Source organism: Tupaia chinensis, unplaced genomic scaffold (assembly GCF_000334495.1).
Source record: "Tupaia chinensis unplaced genomic scaffold, TupChi_1.0 Scaffold147918_1, whole genome shotgun sequence".
Classification (NCBI taxonomy): Eukaryota; Metazoa; Chordata; class Mammalia; order Scandentia; family Tupaiidae; genus Tupaia; species Tupaia belangeri.
The window spans coordinates 632,099-655,687 of NW_006207768.1; the positions used below are offsets into that span (position 1 = coordinate 632,099).

The 23,589-nt window shown below is 41.4% G+C and overlaps 1 non-coding gene across 1 annotated transcript; it reads right to left on the reverse strand.

Annotated features, from left to right (window-relative positions):
- Window positions 1–17,844: 17,844 nt before the first annotated feature.
- LOC114006431 (small nucleolar RNA SNORA42/SNORA80 family) lies at window positions 17,845–17,980 on the reverse strand. The gene has a single exon (XR_003548139.1). It is a non-coding gene; the product is annotated as a small nucleolar RNA SNORA42/SNORA80 family (small nucleolar RNA).
- Window positions 17,981–23,589: the final 5,609 nt, after the last annotated feature.

Sequence of the window (23,589 nt, forward strand, 5' to 3'; positions counted from 1 at the left end):
GCTTCCTTTCACCTGCCTTTTCTCTTTACCTGAGAACCTAAGTCATCAACCTTATCATCACACCATCACGAACTAACATTCATCTTGGCTTGAGTTCGTTGGAAGTCAACAGTCGTTCTAACAAATGACTTTATTCCAGGTCTTGTTAGGACGTTTGTGTTTGGGCGAGAGTAATTCCCACACACGCGATCCTGGGCAACCTGTTTGCGAGCCTTGCAGCACTCCGCCACAGCTTTCTGTGTGGCATCATCCTTTCATCTCTGGGAAATGCGTCTGCCTGCCCAGCCAGGCGCTTGGTGTGCATAGAACAATAATAAGCATGGACGCCAGGCTTTTCATCTTCAAAGTATCAGTGAACACTAACTAATTAATTTTCACCACACTCTTGTAAGATTAGTAAGTGCTACTCCGCCCCTGGAATGAAAATAGCATAAACCAATGAAACATTTGACACGTCACAAAAAGCCCAAAACCTAATAGTCTGGGAAGAGAAGATTGTTGATTAGCAGTTGTGAGAGGGCAAGGGAGCAGAGCAGGCCAGCGTTGGCTCTAGAGACACGAAGGGCATCAGCCACAGGGCAGGAGTTCGAGGTGCCTTTACTAGTGAGCGCTCATGGCTGTGCTTAGGCCGCAGTGCAGTGAGACCACGATTCAGTCACACCCAACAACGGTCAAGGATCCCTGAGACATTCAAGGTCAATTACAGGCATCCAAATAATGGGAAGGGGAGGTAGGAAGAGTCACAAATATTCAAATTAAGGCTATAAACGAAAAAAAAGATATGTCAGGAAACAGGCACGCAGGGCATTGAATGTAAAGGGTAGGGCTTAAGGAAGAAACTCAAAACCCAAATGTAAATGACAAGTAACTTAGCAGTGAACGCTAAGAGAACTAGCTCACGAGTTCTTCCTCGAAGGTACACCTGTACCCACAGCAAATAAGGTTGACCACGAGGAAATACCAAATTCCAGAGAGAAAGTAAACACGTAGCTTTTATCACTTTAAAGACAAAAAAATATTCACTTGCGTTATAATCTGGAACCTAGAGATGGCCTTTGACCTTTGTGCCTTGAATAGGTAATACAATCAAGGATTCTGCTTTGCTGAATCATTCGCTGCACTGTGCTCCGGACTCCCAGTCTAAGGAGACACGTGTCGCTGGCTGCCGGTTTTCTACCTCATGGGGATGACAAATATAATGGGCATTGCAGCCAACGTGAGCTGGACTCCTGGATGGCAGAATAATAATAATAATAATAATAATGGCAGTGATAGTAATGTGATGAGCCATTGTGTATGCAAATATTGTTCACGTCGTATTGCCTGTTCACGCTGGATACTGTACACAGAGCAGAATAGCAGAACCAAGACTGTAGTGACAGAGTGTGGACTTCAGAAAAAGCCTGACTCGGAACTGCAATCCCGCTACGCATAAGCTGCCTGTACGTTCTCTGATCCCAACTCCCTCATCTGTCTAATGAAGATAAGAATATGAATTCCGTCATATTGTGGTGACTCCGTCTTGGTGGTGACTGGCCTTCCTTTTCCCTTCTAATGACTGCCCCGTTTCTCTGCTCCTTTGAAAGAATTGACCTAGCATCTCTATATTCTGATGTTGGCATCTCTCTTCCGTCTACAGCATGGAATCCCCTGTCTCTACCGCACTTCATTGAAACTTTTCTTTTCAAGGTCAACCTTGAAAACGAATCCTCAATTCTCTGTACTGACCATACTAGACTCTCAGAGGCGAATCCTCAGTTGACATGGCTCTAAAACACTTCTCTTAACTCCCTTAATAATACAATTGCCTGGATTTGGTACAACTCCAGTAATGATTACTTTTCTATCCTCTCTTCTGACTCCTCTTGTTCTGCCTGAATTCTAAACGCTGGCCTATCCAGCATCTCTATCCTTGTCCCTATTCTATTATATATTATCCCTGCACCCTGGGGGATCTCATTCTATCTCATGACTGCAAATAGAATACATCTCTCCAGCCTCAATCACGTTTCTAAGCTCTATCCTGGCAAATTCAATCATCTAAAAACAACTGCTGTTTTATAGGGGAGAAGTTTCAAACTGAAAATCATGGCGTATATCCACTTACCCATCCTCAGTCCCGCCAAACTTTCCTCTCCCAGATTTTCTCCATCTCCATTCTTGGTGCCGTTGTTCACCCTATTCTTCTGCCAAAAACTAGGAAACATTCTTTAAAAAAATAAAAGATTTTTGCTAAAGGGTGCATGCCCTTTCCAGAGACGAGAGAGAAAGAGAGAAAGGGAAAGTGAGACATCACCCCAGAGGGAAGATGGCCACAGCACAATCCCTTTTCCTCCATTCTCCTCTTGGGATTTTGGGCATGCACACACACACACACACACACACACACACACACACACACACCCAGCATGTCTCTCAAGCCAGAACTCCAACCACATAGTCAGTCATGTGGGATCCAACACTCTAACCACCCACCACACCACCTGCTGCCCCAAGGAGACATTCTTTATTCTTCCTCTCCCACTCTCCCACCCTCCACTCATCTATCCAATCCATCAGGGAGGTCCTGCTTGGTCTACCTGAGAATATCGGGATTCCCACTTTCCCTGGCTTTCTCATAACCACTCTACTCCAAGCTTTAGTTGGATTAACAAACCATTACAGGTTTCCCTGCTGGATCTCCTCTCATCCCACTGTAGTCCATTCTTCATATAACAAAGTATTCTTTTGGACCTTAGCTTAAATAACTTTACGCTTGGATTATAAAGCCACCATTGATTTTTCAAAGTCTTTATAATAACACTTAAACTGCTTAGCAGCTTCTCAGAGGCCCTGTCATCAATCTTGTTCATTGTGACCATCTTCGTGGTACATATTTGGATTTCAGAACTTTTTTTTTTTTTTTTTAATTTTTAGGGCACATTCTCTCGCCAGAAAGACAGAGGGAAACAGACAGAAAGTGAGAAATCACCCCCCAGGGGGGATGGCCATGCCACAATCCCTTCTCCTCCATTCTCCTCTCAGGATCTTGGGCACACATGCACATGCGCCCCACATGAGTTTAAGCCACCGGGTCCGGGACTCGAACCGCGGTCAACTACATGGGAATCCAGGGACATAGCCCTTACGCCAACTGCTGGTCCCAAATTTCAGAACTTTATACTTGCATTTGGAAACTCACGCTGTGTGGCTATCCTCCCTTGGGAGGATTTCTCACTTTCTATCTCTCTGGTGCGCACACATGCGCTATAGCAAAATCTCTCTTAAAAAATAAAGAAAAGAAAGAAAAAGAAAAACATTATCTCCACTGGAATACAAGCTCTGAGAGAGTGGGGACTTTATCTTATTCTCCTCAGTGTCCCAATATCTAATATCATTTCCAGGATATAACAGATATTTAATAAATATCAATTAAAGAAAAATATTATATAGCCTAGAACTTTTTAGAAGTCATTTGTTCTTTTTATTGCCCGGCATCTATTTCTGCTTTTTTTTTTTTTTCAAAATCATACCATAATTTACATTTATGAAATTACCTTTTTTTTTTTTTTTTTTTTTTTATCTTTAAGGCTACACTAACACATCACATGCTCTAACAGGAAACGTGAATCCTGAGACAATTAGTCATCATAGTCTAGCCTTTAGCCAATGAGAATCAGGCTCAGGTGTTTCCCAGAAATTGTGAAAAGGAACCTGCATCTCGACTTTTCATGGCTAAACAAGTAAGCCTGGTAATAACTTCAATCATCATGTAGGAAGACAGAGAGATACTAGATCCAGGTTTGAATCCCCGGATCCAGCCGGCTATAGATGTTGCAGTTACACTAGTCAATAAATGCAAAGTTTGCCTATTCAGCTTGGCTTTTTGGTCACATGCAGCTGGACAAGTTTTTTGTTTTGTTTTGTTTTGTTTTGTTTTTTGGGAGAGGTTTTTGCTATAGGGCGCATGCGCTCGCCAGACAGACAGAGAGAGACATAGAGACAGAAAGCGAGAAATCACCCCCTGGGGGGATGGCCACACCGCAATCCCTTCTCCTCCTCCGTTCTCCTCTCGGGATCTTGGGCACGCACGCACACGCGCCAGCATGAGTCTTAAGCCACCAGGTCCAGCATGCGAACCGCGGTCTACTACATGGGAGTCCAGCGACATAGCCATTACGCTAACTGCTGATCCCTGAACAAGTTTTGTTGTACTTCCTAATAGAATTTCCTTAGGAAGTGTGTTCTTCTTTTATGACATGTAAGACCTCATTGGATGCCTGACCTCTCCATGGAAGTTATATACATATGTTCATAAATTATATTATGCTAATATCTGATAAAGTGAGGGAAAATGACTTTTTATTGGCTCCCTTGATCTCACTTTGAGAATCATTTCTCTAAGATATACTTATCTATGGATAACAGAAATACAATATTAAAACCTCTAGAATGTTTCTTCATACATGGATAAACAGAGATGAAGAAATAGTCATTGAAAATGAATGTCAGATCTTAATATAGCCAAAAATAACAAGTTACATAAATTCTTGTTCTGTTCTTCGATTCTAACCAGAGTGGAAGTTCTAGAGTGGAACCACAACCATTCTTACCAAAGGGTAAGCATAACAATACAATTAAAGGACTACTGTTTCCTCTCTGGCAGGATAGTTGATACTGGAGTGCTCCACACAGTGCCTCTCTTCAGAGTCAGCCATATTTGCCCCATCTGCGGGGAATAGTACTTACTGGCAGACCACAGCTGAGATCCTTCCTGGAAACTGTCTCACCACAGGGAAGTGCCTCACACGAGGTTATACCCCCTTTCAAGGACCAGTGACTGGCCCAGACCCCTTGACACAATTTGGACAATTCCAAAAATCTATCCTAATTCCAGGATTTCCCAACAAAATGGCTGAAACCTCAATCACACCTGCTTTCACCAACGACATGCACTTTTTTTTTTTTTTTTTTTTTGGTAGGTTTGTGCTATAGGGCATGTACACTCTCTGGAAAGAGTCAGAAGGAGAGAGAGAAAGCACCCTCTCCCCCAGATGGCCACACCCCAACCCCTTCTCCATTATCCTCTTGGGATCTGGGGTACACATGCACAAACACAAAACATGGTTTCAAACTGCTGGTTCCAGAATCTGAGCTGTAGTTGGCCATGTGGGAGTCTAGCGCTTTACCCACCATGTCACCTGCTGGCCTCATATGCAATGCTTTTTTATTCACTTTATTAAACATACGTTTCATAAAATAACTCCCCAATTAATCTTCTGCAGGAAATTTTCCACCTCAGAGTTTGTTTCCAGGAAGTTAATCTAAGACTGTATAAAAACAAACAAACAAGGGACCAACAGTTGGTGTAATGGCTATGTCGCTGGACTCCCATGTAGTCGACCATGGTTCAAGTATCAGACCCAGTGGCTTAAACTCACACCAGGTGCATGTGCGTGCATGCCCAAGACCCCGAGAGGAGAATAGAAGAGAAGGGATTGTGGCATGGGCATCCCCTCGAAGGCTGATTTCTTGCTTTCTCTCTCTCTGTCTTTCTTTCTAGCAAGCGCACGCACCCTATAGCAAAAATCTCTCAAAAACAATAGGAAACCATAAATAACATGAGCCTTTTCATACCAAAAGAATGGCAGGGAAAGCTACAATTGATTATCACAGATTATTTCAAAACCGTAATGTGCTGATTAAGAAAGCAGTTGGCAGGACAATCTCCAAACTATCCAATCTTACTATAGGTGGAAGAAGGAATCAAAATACTAACATTTTACAGCTTAGTATCTTAAAGCTAGATCGCTACCTTTATCACTGTAAACACCAGCATCCACTGGAAGTGAATTAAAACTTTAAACAATAAAACCTAAAACAACAGGTAGGTAGGTAGATTCGGATATACATTGATCATTGCGGTTCTGCTTCTCTGGCTGAGTCAAAACTGATATATACTGTTGAATTGGTCTGAACTACACTGACAGGCTTGGTATGAAAGCTTAAGACCTTAAAACTTAATGATTTAATAACAAACAAGAAAACATTACAAGTGGAGATTGCATTTGCCTAAATATCTCTAAATGAGAAAGATGAAAACGTCAACTGCCCTGGAAATTTTATAGAAGATACTAGAAAGAAGAAAAAAATGACAGTTTCATCAAGTTCTATTGTCACTTTAGTTGACTCTCCACTGGTTCCACCTTTGTTTTGGGGTGCTCCAGACAATGAATGAGGATGGAAACAACTTGGAATAAAATGGGTTCTAGTGAAAGCCCCCAGAATGGCAGGTTTTTGCTTGTTTATTTTTAAATTTTTGCCATAGGGCACATGTGCTCGAGGGAGAGAGACAGAGAAAGACAGAGACAGGGAAAGTGAGAAATCATACCCTAGGGGAGGTGACCACACCACAATCCCTTCTCCTTCATTCTTCTCTCAGGATTTTAGACCCACATCCCCACTGCCTGGTGTGATTTTTCAAGCCACCAAATCCAGGACTCAAACCTCTGTTGGCCATGTGGGAGTCCAGCACCTTAGCTGGTCCCACCAGATTTTTTTTTTTTCTTTTCAAGATTTTGTTTCTAGCTGTGGAAGTTTTATAACAAATAAAAGGAAGGTAGAGAGTCTCACACATACATAGCCTTCCTCGTTATCGACTTCCCCCACTGGAAACAGCAAGTTTGTGACAACTAATAAACACACCACTATCACCCAGCATCCATAGTTTACATCAGGGATCACTCTTCGTGTTGTATATTGTGTGTTTGGACAAATGTATTCATCATAGTACCATACGAAGCATTTTCACTGCTCTAAAATCCTCTGTGCTCCCTCTGTCGACCCTTCCACCATTCACCTCTGAAAACCACTGATCTTTTCACCATCTCCATAGGTTGCCTTTCCCAGAATGCAATGCAGTCGAACTCATATACTTATGCAATTGTTTCACATGAGTGTCTCCCACTTAGTAACACACACTTAAGAATGCCTCACGTTTTCTCATGGCTGGATCACTCATTTCTTCTAAGCACCAACTATTCCACTGTCTATATATACCACAGTTTATTATTTCACTTACTAAAGAACATTGTGAGGCCCCCCAAATGCTGACAACTAAGCTGCTATACCTATCCATGTGCGTGTTTTTATATAATGTTAAGTTTTCACTTCCTTTGGAGAAACACCAAGTAGTACAATGCTGGATTATGTGTTCTTATATATGCCCATTTAGTTTTACAAGAAACTGTCCAACTGTCTTCCAAAGTGGCTTATTTTGCATTCCCACCAACAATGAAGCGTTCCTGTTATTCCACACTCCTGCCTGCATTTGACATTGTCAGTGTTCTGAATTTTGGCCAGCCTTATAGGTATGGGGTTGCAGCTCTTTATTTTTATTTTAATTTTCATTTCATGATAAAATATAATGTAAAGCAACTTTGCATATGCTTATTTTCCATCTGTTATTCTTCTTTATAGAGATATCACATTTTCAGCCCATATTTTAACTGGGTTTTTTTATTGTTGAGTCTTAAGACTTCTTTTATTTTAGATAGCAGTCCTTTATCAGTTGTGTCTTGTGTAAATATTTTCTCCCAATCTTTGATTTCTCTCTCTTTTGTTTTAATTTGCCAGAGAGCAGGTGTGTTTGCCAGAGAGAGAGGGAGAGAAAGTGAGAAAACAAACCCCCATCAGAAGACAGTTATGTTGCAGTCCCTTCTCCATCGCTCCCTCCTTTCAGGATTTTGGACACACATGCACACATACCTGATGTATTTCTCAAACTACCAGGTCCAGGACTTGAACAGCACAGTCAGCCTTGTGGGATCCAGCCACTTTAACCACCATGCCACAGGCTGGCCTATGACTTGTCTTCTCATTTTCTTGACATTATCTTTTGTTAAAATTATTTATTTAATTTTATTTATTCGTTCATTTATTTATTTTTAGTTTGACAAGAGAGACAGAGAGAGATAAAGAAGGAAAGTGAGAAAGCAAGTCACCAGGTCCAGGACTTGAACTGTGGTAAGCCATATGAGTGAGTCCAGCACCCCAACCACCATGCCACTTGCTTGTCCCCAACATTATTTTTTTTTTTTTTTTTTGAGAGGTTTTCACTATAGGGCACATGCGCTCGCCAGACAGACAGAGAGAGACATAGAGACAGAAAGCGAGAAATCACCCCCCAGGAAGGATGGTCACGCCGCAATCCCTTCTCCTCCATTCTCCTCTCGGGATCTTGGGCACACACGCACACGTGCCCGGCGTGAGTTTTAAGCCACTGGGTCCGGGTCACGAACCGCAGTCGACTACGTGGGAGTCCAGCGACATAGCCATTACGCTAACTGCTGGTTCCCCCCAACATTATCTTTTATAAAGCCAAAGTTTTAAATGTTCTTTAAGTCCAACTTGTCAATTATTTTTTTTCATGGAGCACGTCTTTGATTCTGTATTTAAAATGTTTTCACCACAACTAGGATCACTTTGATTTTCTCCTAGGTTATTTCCAAACTTTTTATAATTTTGCATTTTTCCATTTAGAGCTATGATCCATTCTGAGTTAGTTTTTGTGATCAGTGGAAGGTTTATGTCCACAGTCTTTGTTTCTACCTATTTTCTTTTCTTTTTTTTTTTTTTTTTTGCATCCAAATGTCCAATTTTTTCCAATACTATTTTTTGAAAGGTTATCTCTTGCTCTTTTGCCTTAGCTTCTTTGTCACAGATCAGTTGACTATATTTACATAGGTGGATGCCAGATTTTCATCTCTCAATCTCACCTCTGTCCTTTGGTTTATTTAATACTTTAAAATTTTTTTTTTCATTTCTATTTCCCCAGAGGAATTCAGGTTACAGAGAAAAAAGAATTTGCATCTTTATACAGTGTATAACATAGTGAAAATATTGCCATCAAGATTATACTTCGGATTCAATTTCTTCATAACATCTGTTTCCATTGAACAAAAATAATATGCTGTCATGTATCTGGGACATATTCAGACTTCCTGTTTTCATATTAACAGCACAAAAACTGTCATTGGTAACTTGCTGTAACTGTCACCGCCTCCACTGCAGCACGTGGACCCACACACTGCAGACTCACAGATTTACATCGCTTTGTACTTGGAATGTTCTACACAAATTAGCAATTTCCCAAGCTTATTTCAGCTAGTTTTTAATCTTCTAATCTAGAGACAAGTGACATTTTTGCTCAGACACCATAAATTGTCTACATAATGGAAAGCAACATTTTCATTCTCTTCTACACTGTCTAAATCTTTTACTGAAGAGGTTTTCTTCTTTTTTTAATTTTTTAAATGATTATTTATTTATTTGTTTATTTCATTCCATTTGTTATTATTCTTCTTTTCAATTGACCAGAGAGAGACAGAGAAAGAGAAATCAAGAAAGCAAGCCTCCAGGTCCAGGACTCAAACCAAGATCGACCATGTGAGAATCCAGCACCCTTAACCACCAAGCCATCTGCCAGTCCTGAGGTATTATTCTTCTAAACAAAAAAAAGTGACATGATTTTTAAAATAAATCAATATAAATTTCTTTTTTAAAAAGATGTATTTATTAATTTATTCATTCATTCATTTTCATTTGACCAGAGAGAGAGACAGAGAGAGAGGTAAGTGAGAAAGCAAGCCACCAGGTCCAGGACTTGAACCGTGGTCGGCCATGTGGGAGTGTCCAGCGCCTTAACCACCACGCCACCTGCTGGTCCCCCCAATATAAATTTCTTATCTTTGGATTGAGGTGGAAATTGAAAATAAAAGAAAAACTTTCAACAAAGTAGAAAAAGATGTTCAAAACTGAAACATCCTTTATAAGATCTTCCCTAATAAGGCATATCTTACTTGTTCTTTTAAAAACAAATTTTAATTTTATTTATTATTGTCATTTCCGTTTTCTATAAGGCAAATGCTCTCACCAGAGAGACAGAGAGAGAGAGGGAAAGGAAGAAAGCTAGTCTGGGACTCAAACCATAGTCAGCCATGTGGGAGTCCAGCACCTTAACCAACATGTCGCCTGCTGGCCTATTCTATTCTTAACAGTCCATTCTACTCCTTCTTTTCAACACCTACATATCCATTTTGTACTTTATGATTTACGAGTTCTTTATATGCTCTTATATATAAACACAGTTATAATACATGTATGTACACAATGTATGTGTGTGTATAGCTTCCTAACTACATCTTTTATTTCTTTTTTTGGAAAGATTTTTGCTATAGGGCACGTGCACAGAAAGAGAGAAATCACCTCCCCTCCCCCAGGGGAGATGGCCACACCGCAATCCCTTCGCCATTCTCCTCTTGGGATCTTGGGCACGCACGCACACGGACCAGCATGAGTTTAAGCCACGGGGTCCAGGACTTCATCCACGGTCAACTACATGGGAGTCCAGTAACATAGCCATTACGCCAACTCCTGGTCCCCATCTTTTATTTCTTAAGTGTGAATAAGGAGACACAAATTCATTCACTCTCTTCTTGTCATCTCTCTTAGGATTCTCTACATGTACTTCCAACTCCAACCCTAAACATCTTGTCTTCTACTACTCTCTCTGTATTCTCCATCTCTTGGTTACTTCAACACTTGGCACCCAAGTCAGAAACCTACACATTATCCTACTCTCTTACTGTCCATATCCACACCTTTGCCAAATCTTGCGAACCTGGTCTTCTGAACTTCTCTTGAACCCAGTCTCTCTTCTCTATCCTCTTTGAGAGTTTGTTAATCTGGTCCAACCAGTTGTTGGCTGACTCATACCACAAGTTTCCACAATATGATTCCTGGGGAGTCCAGCTCATTGGAGCTTAAACCTCAAAAGGTTTTCTTTCTTCTGATAATTGCTCCCAACTGTGTTCTATTGAAAAATCTTTTTATATCAGGCTCCTATAACTTTCCAGACAGTTTATTACAAAATAATGTCATTTTTCCATCTAATGTTTACTCTGTTCATTCTTTAAACTCTCATTTTCAAGCCAGCTAGTAACATAGTGATTAAGGCAGCTGGATCCCACATGGTCAACCATGTAGTCTGAGTCCTGGACCTGGTGTTTGAGAAACATAATGTGTGTGTGTGTGTGTGTGTGTGTGTGTGTGTGTGTGTGTGCATGACCCGAATCCCAAGAGGAGAATGGAGAAGGGATTACCATATAGCCATCTTCCTGGGGGGTATTTCTCTCTCTCTCTCTCTTTTTCATTTCAAGTGAGCACACACACTCTACAGCAATCTAAGTAATAATAAAATAAGATAAACTCTAATCTCCAACTCCATACAGCATCTGTTTCCTGCTCACACTCGTCGTGGCATGGAGCCCGTGGTTTCAGAGCTTAGAGAAGTGGTAGGAGATATAGAGGTATCTGCTCTCCACTCATATTCTTCCTTTTTAGTCACAAGCTTGTCCAGTGTGCTAGGGCCAGGAGAATGAAAATCGAAAGGAACAAACATTTTCTTTTTCTATCATTTTATTTATGATATTTTAAATTTGCTGTAGGGCCTATGTGTTCATGAGAGAGAAACAGAAAATGAGAAAGCAAGACAGTAGGTTGAGGACTTGAACCACAGTCGACCATGTGGGAATTCTGCGTATCTTAACCACCACACCACCCGCTGGCTCCAAACAAACATTTCTTATTAAGCTAGGTAAGACAACAGTTTCTCCTTGGTTGGTGGCTACTGCTGTTATCAATGGGCTTGATGTACATGGATGGTGAACCCAACATTTGGCAGTAGCGGTTCTCGGTGAGATTCACCAGCACCCCCTTACTCCGACACACACACACACACACACACACACACCCCTAACCAGGTGCTATACTTACTATTAGTGCATCTAGTCAATGGCTCTACATCTTCGCTCCTTACATGTCAACACAATGACCCCTGAACTCCTCTTTATAACACAGATGACTCTAGGACCTGCTAGCATGTACTAGACCTATCATTCTTAGCTCAGAAACTGGGAACCTACTAGGCCCATTCTAACCTCTTCTCCACGTGCAATTCTTCTCGACGTTGTCTCTTTGATTTTCCTTTCTCTAGTTCACATGACACTGGATAGGGTCAGCAAGTTCAATGCCCAAGAAGCGATCTCAAAGGGGAACAAACAATAATCTTCCCTTCCTGTGTATACCCCTAATATTAAAGAGCAATTCTCTTGAAATCCCCTCCTTTCCTTGGGTTTAAGGGAGGGAACAGTCTTTCTCCAAGAACTCTACACGTCTTCAAAAAGTATTTGCCAAAAGAAAAATTAGCCAAGTTATAGATTTCCTGAACTCTTGCTTTCTGTTATCTACTGAAAGATTGTAGCAAAAGGCTCCTGGGGAATTTCAAGAGCCACTAAGGCTTTGTTTTGAAGTTTTTAATTTTATTTTCATTTTTATTTAGTTTTTTACTTAGTGAAAGCTTTTATTTCACTATAGTCATTTCAGCCAGCTAATGAAACAATGCAATGTTTAGCCCTTCAAAGTTGGATGTCAACTCTGTTTTCGGCTCACATTTCAGATGCTAAACACTTCTCAAATTTTTGAAACATGTGCAAATCATTCTTTGAGTTGAGCCAGATAAAAATATTTGTGAATTCGGAGAGGTACAAAAGGCAGTAGACTGTTGTCTATGTTTTGATGAAATTCACTTCATTGTTTATAAAATCCTTGACATCCCGATATGCACCATACACACAACTCAAAACACACTGCAAACGTGCATGTCCAAAAGCCGGAAACCCCGAATATGATCAACTTTGCCTGGCCACAGGGAAATGCTTGCCACCAACATCAAATTAAACTACACCAGCTTCTTTTCAATTGACCAGAGAGAGACAGAGAAAGAGAAATCAAGAAAGCAAGCCTCCAGGTCCAGGACTCAAACCAAGATCGACCATGTGAGAATCCAGCACCCTTAACCACCAAGCCATCTGCCAGTCCTGAGGTATTATTCTTCTAAACAAAAAAAAGTGACATGATTTTTAAAATAAATCAATATAAATTTCTTTTTTAAAAAGATGTATTTATTAATTTATTCATTCATTCATTTTCATTTGACCAGAGAGAGAGACAGAGAGAGAGGTAAGTGAGAAAGCAAGCCACCAGGTCCAGGACTTGAACCGTGGTCGGCCATGTGGGAGTGTCCAGCGCCTTAACCACCACGCCACCTGCTGGTCCCCCCAATATAAATTTCTTATCTTTGGATTGAGGTGGAAATTGAAAATAAAAGAAAAACTTTCAACAAAGTAGAAAAAGATGTTCAAAACTGAAACATCCTTTATAAGATCTTCCCTAATAAGGCATATCTTACTTGTTCTTTTAAAAACAAATTTTAATTTTATTTATTATTGTCATTTCCGTTTTCTATAAGGCAAATGCTCTCACCAGAGAGACAGAGAGAGAGAGGGAAAGGAAGAAAGCTAGTCTGGGACTCAAACCATAGTCAGCCATGTGGGAGTCCAGCACCTTAACCAACATGTCGCCTGCTGGCCTATTCTATTCTTAACAGTCCATTCTACTCCTTCTTTTCAACACCTACATATCCATTTTGTACTTTATGATTTACGAGTTCTTTATATGCTCTTATATATAAACACAGTTATAATACATGTATGTACACAATGTATGTGTGTGTATAGCTTCCTAACTACATCTTTTATTTCTTTTTTTGGAAAGATTTTTGCTATAGGGCACGTGCACAGAAAGAGAGAAATCCCCTCCCCTCCCCCAGGGGAGATGGCCACACCGCAATCCCTTCGCCATTCTCCTCTTGGGATCTTGGGCACGCACGCACACGGACCAGCATGAGTTTAAGCCACGGGGTCCAGGACTTCATCCACGGTCAACTACATGGGAGTCCAGTAACATAGCCATTACGCCAACTCCTGGTCCCCATCTTTTATTTCTTAAGTGTGAATAAGGAGACACAAATTCATTCACTCTCTTCTTGTCATCTCTCTTAGGATTCTCTACATGTACTTCCAACTCCAACCCTAAACATCTTGTCTTCTACTACTCTCTCTGTATTCTCCATCTCTTGGTTACTTCAACACTTGGCACCCAAGTCAGAAACCTACACATTATCCTACTCTCTTACTGTCCATATCCACACCTTTGCCAAATCTTGCGAACCTGGTCTTCTGAACTTCTCTTGAACCCAGTCTCTCTTCTCTATCCTCTTTGAGAGTTTGTTAATCTGGTCCAACCAGTTGTTGGCTGACTCATACCACAAGTTTCCACAATATGATTCCTGGGGAGTCCAGCTCATTGGAGCTTAAACCTCAAAAGGTTTTCTTTCTTCTGATAATTGCTCCCAACTGTGTTCTATTGAAAAATCTTTTTATATCAGGCTCCTATAACTTTCCAGACAGTTTATTACAAAATAATGTCATTTTTCCATCTAATGTTTACTCTGTTCATTCTTTAAACTCTCATTTTCAAGCCAGCTAGTAACATAGTGATTAAGGCAGCTGGATCCCACATGGTCAACCATGTAGTCTGAGTCCTGGACCTGGTGTTTGAGAAACATAATGTGTGTGTGTGTGTGTGTGTGTGTGTGTGTGTGTGTGTGTGTGCATGACCCGAATCCCAAGAGGAGAATGGAGAAGGGATTACCATATAGCCATCTTCCTGGGGGGTATTTCTCTCTCTCTCTCTCTTTTTCATTTCAAGTGAGCACACACACTCTACAGCAATCTAAGTAATAATAAAATAAGATAAACTCTAATCTCCAACTCCATACAGCATCTGTTTCCTGCTCACACTCGTCGTGGCATGGAGCCCGTGGTTTCAGAGCTTAGAGAAGTGGTAGGAGATATAGAGGTATCTGCTCTCCACTCATATTCTTCCTTTTTAGTCACAAGCTTGTCCAGTGTGCTAGGGCCAGGAGAATGAAAATCGAAAGGAACAAACATTTTCTTTTTCTATCATTTTATTTATGATATTTTAAATTTGCTGTAGGGCCTATGTGTTCATGAGAGAGAAACAGAAAATGAGAAAGCAAGACAGTAGGTTGAGGACTTGAACCACAGTCGACCATGTGGGAATTCTGCGTATCTTAACCACCACACCACCCGCTGGCTCCAAACAAACATTTCTTATTAAGCTAGGTAAGACAACAGTTTCTCCTTGGTTGGTGGCTACTGCTGTTATCAATGGGCTTGATGTACATGGATGGTGAACCCAACATTTGGCAGTAGCGGTTCTCGGTGAGATTCACCAGCACCCCCTTACTCCGACACACACACACACACACACACACACACCCCTAACCAGGTGCTATACTTACTATTAGTGCATCTAGTCAATGGCTCTACATCTTCGCTCCTTACATGTCAACACAATGACCCCTGAACTCCTCTTTATAACACAGATGACTCTAGGACCTGCTAGCATGTACTAGACCTATCATTCTTAGCTCAGAAACTGGGAACCTACTAGGCCCATTCTAACCTCTTCTCCACGTGCAATTCTTCTCGACGTTGTCTCTTTGATTTTCCTTTCTCTAGTTCACATGACACTGGATAGGGTCAGCAAGTTCAATGCCCAAGAAGCGATCTCAAAGGGGAACAAACAATAATCTTCCCTTCCTGTGTATACCCCTAATATTAAAGAGCAATTCTCTTGAAATCCCCTCCTTTCCTTGGGTTTAAGGGAGGGAACAGTCTTTCTCCAAGAACTCTACACGTCTTCAAAAAGTATTTGCCAAAAGAAAAATTAGCCAAGTTATAGATTTCCTGAACTCTTGCTTTCTGTTATCTACTGAAAGATTGTAGCAAAAGGCTCCTGGGGAATTTCAAGAGCCACTAAGGCTTTGTTTTGAAGTTTTTAATTTTATTTTCATTTTTATTTAGTTTTTTACTTAGTGAAAGCTTTTATTTCACTATAGTCATTTCAGCCAGCTAATGAAACAATGCAATGTTTAGCCCTTCAAAGTTGGATGTCAACTCTGTTTTCGGCTCACATTTCAGATGCTAAACACTTCTCAAATTTTTGAAACATGTGCAAATCATTCTTTGAGTTGAGCCAGATAAAAATATTTGTGAATTCGGAGAGGTACAAAAGGCAGTAGACTGTTGTCTATGTTTTGATGAAATTCACTTCATTGTTTATAAAATCCTTGACATCCCGATATGCACCATACACACAACTCAAAACACACTGCAAACGTGCATGTCCAAAAGCCGGAAACCCCGAATATGATCAACTTTGCCTGGCCACAGGGAAATGCTTGCCACCAACATCAAATTAAACTACACCAGAACTGCGTAACAGCCAAATAACACTTCCCAGAAATCTTCAAAAATGGTTGAAAGTGTTCCTTTCCATGGAATTGCTTGACACTTTATGAATAGATACAAGAAGTTCACTTTTTGTAAATGAGTCCATTTGGCAAATTAGGCATTTGATGACGATCAACCAGGCGTGACAATGAAGTGCGCAACTCACATCGGGCCTGCTGCGGCCTCAGAGCACTGGATTGGAACCTCCATGGAAGGGTGCTCTATCTTAAGCAACACGGGAATAAGACTTACATGTGCACATGGAGCAAGCAATCCACGCCCAGGCACACACATTCAGGGTATACACGTGACACAAGGATAATCTCTACAGAGAAAATTACAGACAAGGAACTACACAGGGAAGGGTGGGCAGCCCACTGCAGCAGGATAGTCTCCCAGGGGCAGAATCTTGTGTGTGGAGGGAGTGGAGGACTGGTGGTATCTTGCTCACTGAGTTACCTGGATGGGGAACTGTCTTTGGAAAATGGAACCAGTCAGCTCCCCCAGGCAAGCTTAAATCAAGTAGGAAAACAAAAAACAAAAAACAAAAATCTTGCTTGACAAATGTATAATAATAACCATGTGGATACTAGCTATTATTTATTAAGAGGCTACTAAATGCCTGGTATTGGTGAGGAAAAAGAAGCCAATTCTTTGGCTAAATAAAATAAAAATATTAACTTAGACTCAGATTAAAACTTGCCCTAAACGGGGCCGGCAAATGGCGTGGTGGTTAGGGGACTGGACTCCTGGTTGACTGTGGTTAGCATCCCAGACCTGGCAGCTTGCTTTCTCACTTTCCTTCTCTCTCGCTCACTCCGTCCATCTCTGATCAAAATAAAAAATAAGTAAATAAATAAATTTAAATAAAATCATTCTTTAAAAAAAAATCTTACCCTAAACAATATATTCTTTTTTCTTTGTTCTTTTTTTCAGTTTTGATTTAGACCTTATGCACTTGCCAGAGAGAGAGTCAGAGACAGAGACAGAAACAAAAGGTTAGAAATCACCCCCCAAGCAGGGAATGGCAGTGCCACAATTCTTTCCCCTCTCAAGATTTTGAGCACGTGCGCCCATACATCTGTGTGCTTTTCAAGCTACCTGACCGCACTTGAGTGGCACAGTCAGCCACATGGAATCCACCTGCCTCAATTGCCATGCCACTGGCTGGTCCCAACATATTCTTTAAACCTCAAAACTGTACAATCTGAGATACTTACTCTCAAAAAATAATCCCAGCCAACCACATACTCCCCTCCAGTTACTTACAGCAGGCCTCTAAGTACATTAACTGGAAGGGAGCAGGGAGCAGTGGCTTCCTAACTCTACGACAGGCATTCGATGTACCTCCCAGAAAGAAGAGGCAATGCACCCTGACATGGGAGACAGGCCCTCCCAACAAGGGCACCTCCTATCTGCAGAGAGAGGAACAGCAACTCGAGCAATCACAGGACAAACGAGCTCAAGAAGGACATCGGACACAGCTTTTCCCAGTCGAGGTATTCCCAGTCTCTCTGCCTTCCACAATGATAGACAATGAACGTGGAATTTTTCTTTCTGGGTTTTTTTTTTTTCTTCTTTTACACACTGTGCAACCCCTTCAAGTGCTCACAGCCACAGGTAAGGAGACAGGCAATGGTTTGAGGCTGCCGTTTACTCTGGCATGGGTACACTATGAGAAACAGAGAAGAGAAGAGCCCACCATGAATCCATTGCCATTCTCAGCGGGATTTCCCTCCAGTAAGATAGGAGTTGTGTTCACTCTCGTGGACTTGGGTGGCTACATGCTCCCCTAGAGCGGAGGTGAATGTGGCCAGAGTGTTCTCGAGGCTTGAGGGGCTAGCAGCACAGTGCCTTGTCACCCTGAGGTAAGCAGGACTCCAATGTCATAGCTAAGAAAATTGAGGCTCAGAGCACTTGTTACTGTCCAGAGACACATGGCTAGGTAGTGACCGTCGATATCCACTGTACTTTGAGCCCTGGCCCTCTGCAATACTTTGTTAGAGGTCTCCATGCTCTGCATCTTATTTAGAGCCTCAAAACTCAAAGTGATAAGACACATAAGATTTATTACCCCCTCCCATCCCATATTTATCTAGGTTTTTTTTTTTATTCTCTTCCCTGGCATTTACACTTCTAGGTGGGATGCTTCAACTTGCATTTTTTAATTTTTTTTGTTTGTTTTTGTTTTTCTTTTTGTTTTTGTTTTGCTATAAGATGCATGTGCTTGCCAGAGAGAGAGAAAAACAGAGAGAGGGAAAGCACGAAATCACGCCCCAGGGGGATATGGCCATGCTATGATTCCCTCTCCATTCTCCTCTCAGGAATTTGGGCACACATGCACACATGCCTGGCATGATTTTCAAGCCACCAAGTCTGGGATTCAAACCATGGTCAGCCATGTGAGAATCCAGCGCCTTAACCACCATGCCACCTGCTGAGCCCTCAACCTGCATTTTACATAAGGGGTACAATTAAAATATTTTCCATTTCTTTTTATTATTTGATATTTCTAAAGTTTTCAAATAATCCTTCATATTCTAAATATGAACTATTCATAGGGCCTACTATTTTACTCTATAAAATTTGTTCTTTTAAAGACAGTTTTCCTACAGGCTAGCCCACAACCTCGTGGTTAAGAGAGCCAAATCCCGCATGGCCAACCATGACTCAGCCAGTGGAACTTGAGAAAATGCTGGGCATGTGTTTATGTTTTCCCAGATTCCCAGCAGAATGGAGAAAGGGAGAAAGGATTGTGACCATGCCCACTGAGGGTGCTTTTTCCCTCTCCCTCGGTCTCTCTGTCCCACAAGAGCAAGTGCATGCGCCCTCCAGAAATACACATGTGTATATATGGAAAGAGTTTTCCTAAACACGTCTGCTTGATACGGTTGCAGCTTAGAGTTAAGAGACTCAAGATCAATTCAGCATCGTCTCGAACTTACCCACTGACCTGAGCCACATGCTAACGGTGTGTTCATTTCCTTCTCTACGGGCTGACGGGGAAGCTCCTAGTCTTCCTCCTTATGCATTCATGAAGCACACGAGTCTGATTCACCCCTGTCCCCGGAAGGAAAAGCTGTGGCAGAGTGTCCCGTCTCTGTGAAAGCTGCTCACGGGACGTGATGCCATGGTGGCACTTGAGAGAAATGGCCTTAGCAGGCAGTGTCGCAGTCCATTCCGTGTCGCTGGAACAGAGTATCACAGACTTGGTAAGTTAGAAAGAAAAGAAGTTCCTTTCTTTCAGTTCAGCTCTGGAGGCCGAGGTGGCATCCAGCGAGGGCCCGCGTGCTGTCTCATCCCATGGCCGAAGGCCAAGGACAAGCATGCACCCAACAGGGAGAGAGCTCGCAAGAGAGCCCGCGAGAGATGGAACTTGCAGCCTCATGGCCCTCTGTGAGCCATTTATAATAGGCTCCAACCAGCCAGGGGCATGGTGGTTGAGGCAGCTGCATACTACATGGCTAACTGCACGGTTCAAGTCTCCTCAGTGGCTTGAAAAACACACCTAGTGCATGTGCATGTGTGCCCAAAATCCCAAGAGGAGAATGGAGAAAGGGGATTGCAGCATGGCCATCCCCCTGGGGAGTAATTTCTCCCTGCTCCCCCCACCACCACCACCTCTGTGTCTCTCTCCTCACTTTTCCTCTCTCTCTCTCTCATGAGCACACAAGCCCTATGGCAATTTTTTAAAATAATTTTTGTAATAATTATTTTATTTAACTTTATTTATTTTAATTTGACTAGAAAGGGACAGAGAGAGAGAGAAAGTGCGAAAGCAAGCCACCAGGTCTGGGACTCAAACCACGGTCAGCCATGTGGGAGTCCAGTGCCCTTAACCATCACACCAGCCCAAATTTTTTTTTTCTTTTTTAATTATAATAGGCTCTACCTGACCTAAAACCCTCCCACTAAGCTTCACCTCTCGACACAGTCGCATGGAGTTTCCGTCCTCAGTACGTGCCTTCTGGGCACACGCTCAACCCATAGCAAGCAACATTTCTTAACTCATTGTTGGGAAAACTGTTCTTCTATTTTCCTTCGGCTTAATCCCGTATCTTCTGATTCTATTGTCAAAATATTGTTGAAATTCTACAGCTAACACGTTGGACATATTCTACATGTTCGCCCTTACGTGGCGTCAGTAAAACTCTTTTTCACCCAACGTTTCGCATTTGTATGTGTAAACAACTCTATCCCTCCTTTGTAAAGGTCTACGTCACAAGACGATTTTTTTTCCATTGGAAGCTTTGACCCATACTACTCTGAAAATCTAGGACATAACTGTCAAAATTTCACGGGCAGTTAATTTTTTACTAATATACCTGAAGAAATGGCATGAAAAAATAGTCAAGTGGGATTAGTATAAAATTTTCACAGAATTCACCGTTCTTTAAATAGTTCAAACTGGCGGGCATAAAGTTCATGTACATGTTATTTGGTTTTGTTCATCTTTGTTTAAATTAGTTCATCCATTTTTAAAGGCATCAAACAGAGATCTGAGAAGAGTAGCAAGAAACAGGCACTTGCTATTTTTTTTTTTAATAAATGCTTGTGTGTATATGCACTCGTAAGGTTGTAAAACAATCGATTTAAAATGTTTTCATTGATTGATTGATTTTACCTTCAATCTCTGTGTATCAGCACAGCCTACCCAATGCATGTTCCCATCATGAATACACTGTGTGTTTGTTCAATCAAAGACATTACCATACACATTAACATCAACAGATCATTTTATATTTGTGGGTCCCTAAATTGTTCAGCTTCTTTCTTGGCCTAACTTGGGGCACAGCTGGGGTAGCAAACTGAACTACAGTGCTGGAAGCCACATGGCCAATTGTGGATTTGACTCCCTGGGCCAGCTTGAAGACACCAGGTACATGCACAGGTGTGCCTGGGGTCCTGAGGAGTTGAAGGGCCAGTGCAGAGGGGCCGTGGCATGACAGATTGCAGACTGTTTCTCTCAATTTCTCAATCTCTCTCTCTCCTATGTGTGCTCTCTATCATAAGTAAAAGAAAATAAACATTTTTTGCAATTTGCTAGAGGGCACATGTGCTCTCCTGAGAGAGACAGAGACAGAGAAAAGAGCGAGAGAAAGTAAGAAAGCACTCCCCACACACGGGGGGTGGCCATGCTGCCATTCTCCTCCATTTCTCCTCTCAGGATTTCAGGCGTGCACGTACTCATACCTGGTGTGTTTTACAAGCTGCCAGGCCCAGGACTCAACCATGATGCTGTGAGCCACGTGGGATCCAACCACCTTAACTACTATGCCACTAGCTAGCCCAAGCTTAAGTGAATTTTTAAAATAAGTTTGGTATTTTTTTGCAGGCGTGGGGGTGTGTGTTTGTTTGCTTGCTTATTTTGTAAAGAGACTTTTTAGCTATAGAATGAACGCATTCACCAGAGAGATAGAGAGAAACAGAGAGACAGAAAGCAAGAAACCAGCCCGCATGCTCCAGCGGGGATGGCTGCACTGCCATCCCTTCTCCTCCATTCTCCTCTCTGGTTTTTGGGCACGCACGCACATACACCCAGCTTGAGTTTAAAGCAGCCAGATCCAGGATTCGAACTGCAGTTAACTACATGGAAGTTCAGCAATAAAACCATTACACCATCTGCTGGTCCCTTAAAATAAGTTTTATGAGGCTGGCAGGTGGTATGGTAGTTAAGGTGCTGGACTCCCACATAGCCAACCATGGTTCAAGTCCTGGACCTAGTGGCTTGCCTTCTCACTTTCCCTTTCTCTTTCTCTCTGCCTCTCTCTGGTCAAATTTTTTTAAATGATGATAATAATAACAAAATAAAATAATTCTTTCAAATACATAAAATAAGCTGTAAATGTGAACATCTTATCTGTGAGCATTTCTGATCGATTTTTTAGAAGAAATCACTTATCAAGTTTTTTTTTTATTTATTTATGATAGGGCATATTCGTGTGCATGCGGGAGTGAAAAAGAGAGAGACGAGCACCTTCATGGTGTGTGGTCATGCCACGATCGCCTTCCTGCACCCCACCTGCCAGTCAGATCTCGGGAGCTACACACTTGCCCAGCATGTTTCAAGCTGACCCAGCCAGGGATTTGAACCTGGGTCTACCATGTAGAACCCAACTTGACTTCTCCTGAGTTTTGCATTACCACTGCAGCACAGAGCCAGCCTTGTGAACTTCTTTAGAAGAGTAAAGAATCTATCGTCCTGCCAAACCTTCTTTTACCATAATTTTAACTACTTGGATGTCAATTTAAGTAACTGGAAGTTTTTATCAAAACTGTTTATTTCTTATTAGAAACATAACTTCTTACCATAAATTGATATTATACACTGTGGGGCAAAAACAAATCTATTCCACCATGCTTTTTTTTGTTTAAGAATTCTTTTATTTTAACTTTATTTATTTATTTGTTTTCATTTAAACAAAGAGGGACAGAATGAAAAAGAGAGAGAGGGAAAATGAGAGAGAGAGAGAAAGTGAGAAAGCAAAAAAAAAAAAAAACCAGATCCAGGACTTGAACCATGGTCAGCCCTGTGGGAGTGTCCAGCACCCTTAACCACCATGCCACCTCCCAGCCCCCCAACTTGTTTTTATTTTGCTAAAGAAAAAAAAAAAAAAGAAAAAGAAATTTCAAACTTTATGTTTTCACTCAGTTTCATTTTTTGTATATTTTTTAAGAAATATAGTGCTTCTGTAAGAGATTCCTAAATATTCTTTTAGAGGTTTTTGTTTTTTTGTTTTTGTTTTTTGTTTTTTGCTATAGGGCACATGCGCTCGCCAAAAAGACAGAGAGAGACAGACATAGTGAGAAATCACCCCCAAGGGGGGATGGCCACGCCACAATCTCTTCTCCTCCATTCTCCTCTTCGGGATCCTGGGCACGCATGCACACGCGCCCGGCATGAGTTTAAGCCACCAGGTCCAGGACTCAAACTGCGGTCGACTACATGGGAGTTCAGTGACATAGCCATTACACTCACTGCTGGTCGCTCTAATCATTTTTTTTTTTTCCAATTTAATCATTATGCCCATTTTTTATCTTTTATCTACACATCTAATGTTAATATATGTTATAATATCCTTTCTTCAATGCCAATTTAATCATTATGCCCACTTTTTATCTTTTATCTACACATCTAATGTTATTAATATATGTTATAATATCCTTTCTTCAATGTCATTTTATTAGTTTGAGTGAAAAATCAAAAGACATAGACCCAAGAACAGAGTTATTGGGGCTATTTTCACACCCAGAAACCACTTTATACCTTCTCATTTACAATTAGAACCTCACAGGAAAGCTTTGTGGTACTGGCTTCAAAGCCTTTGGC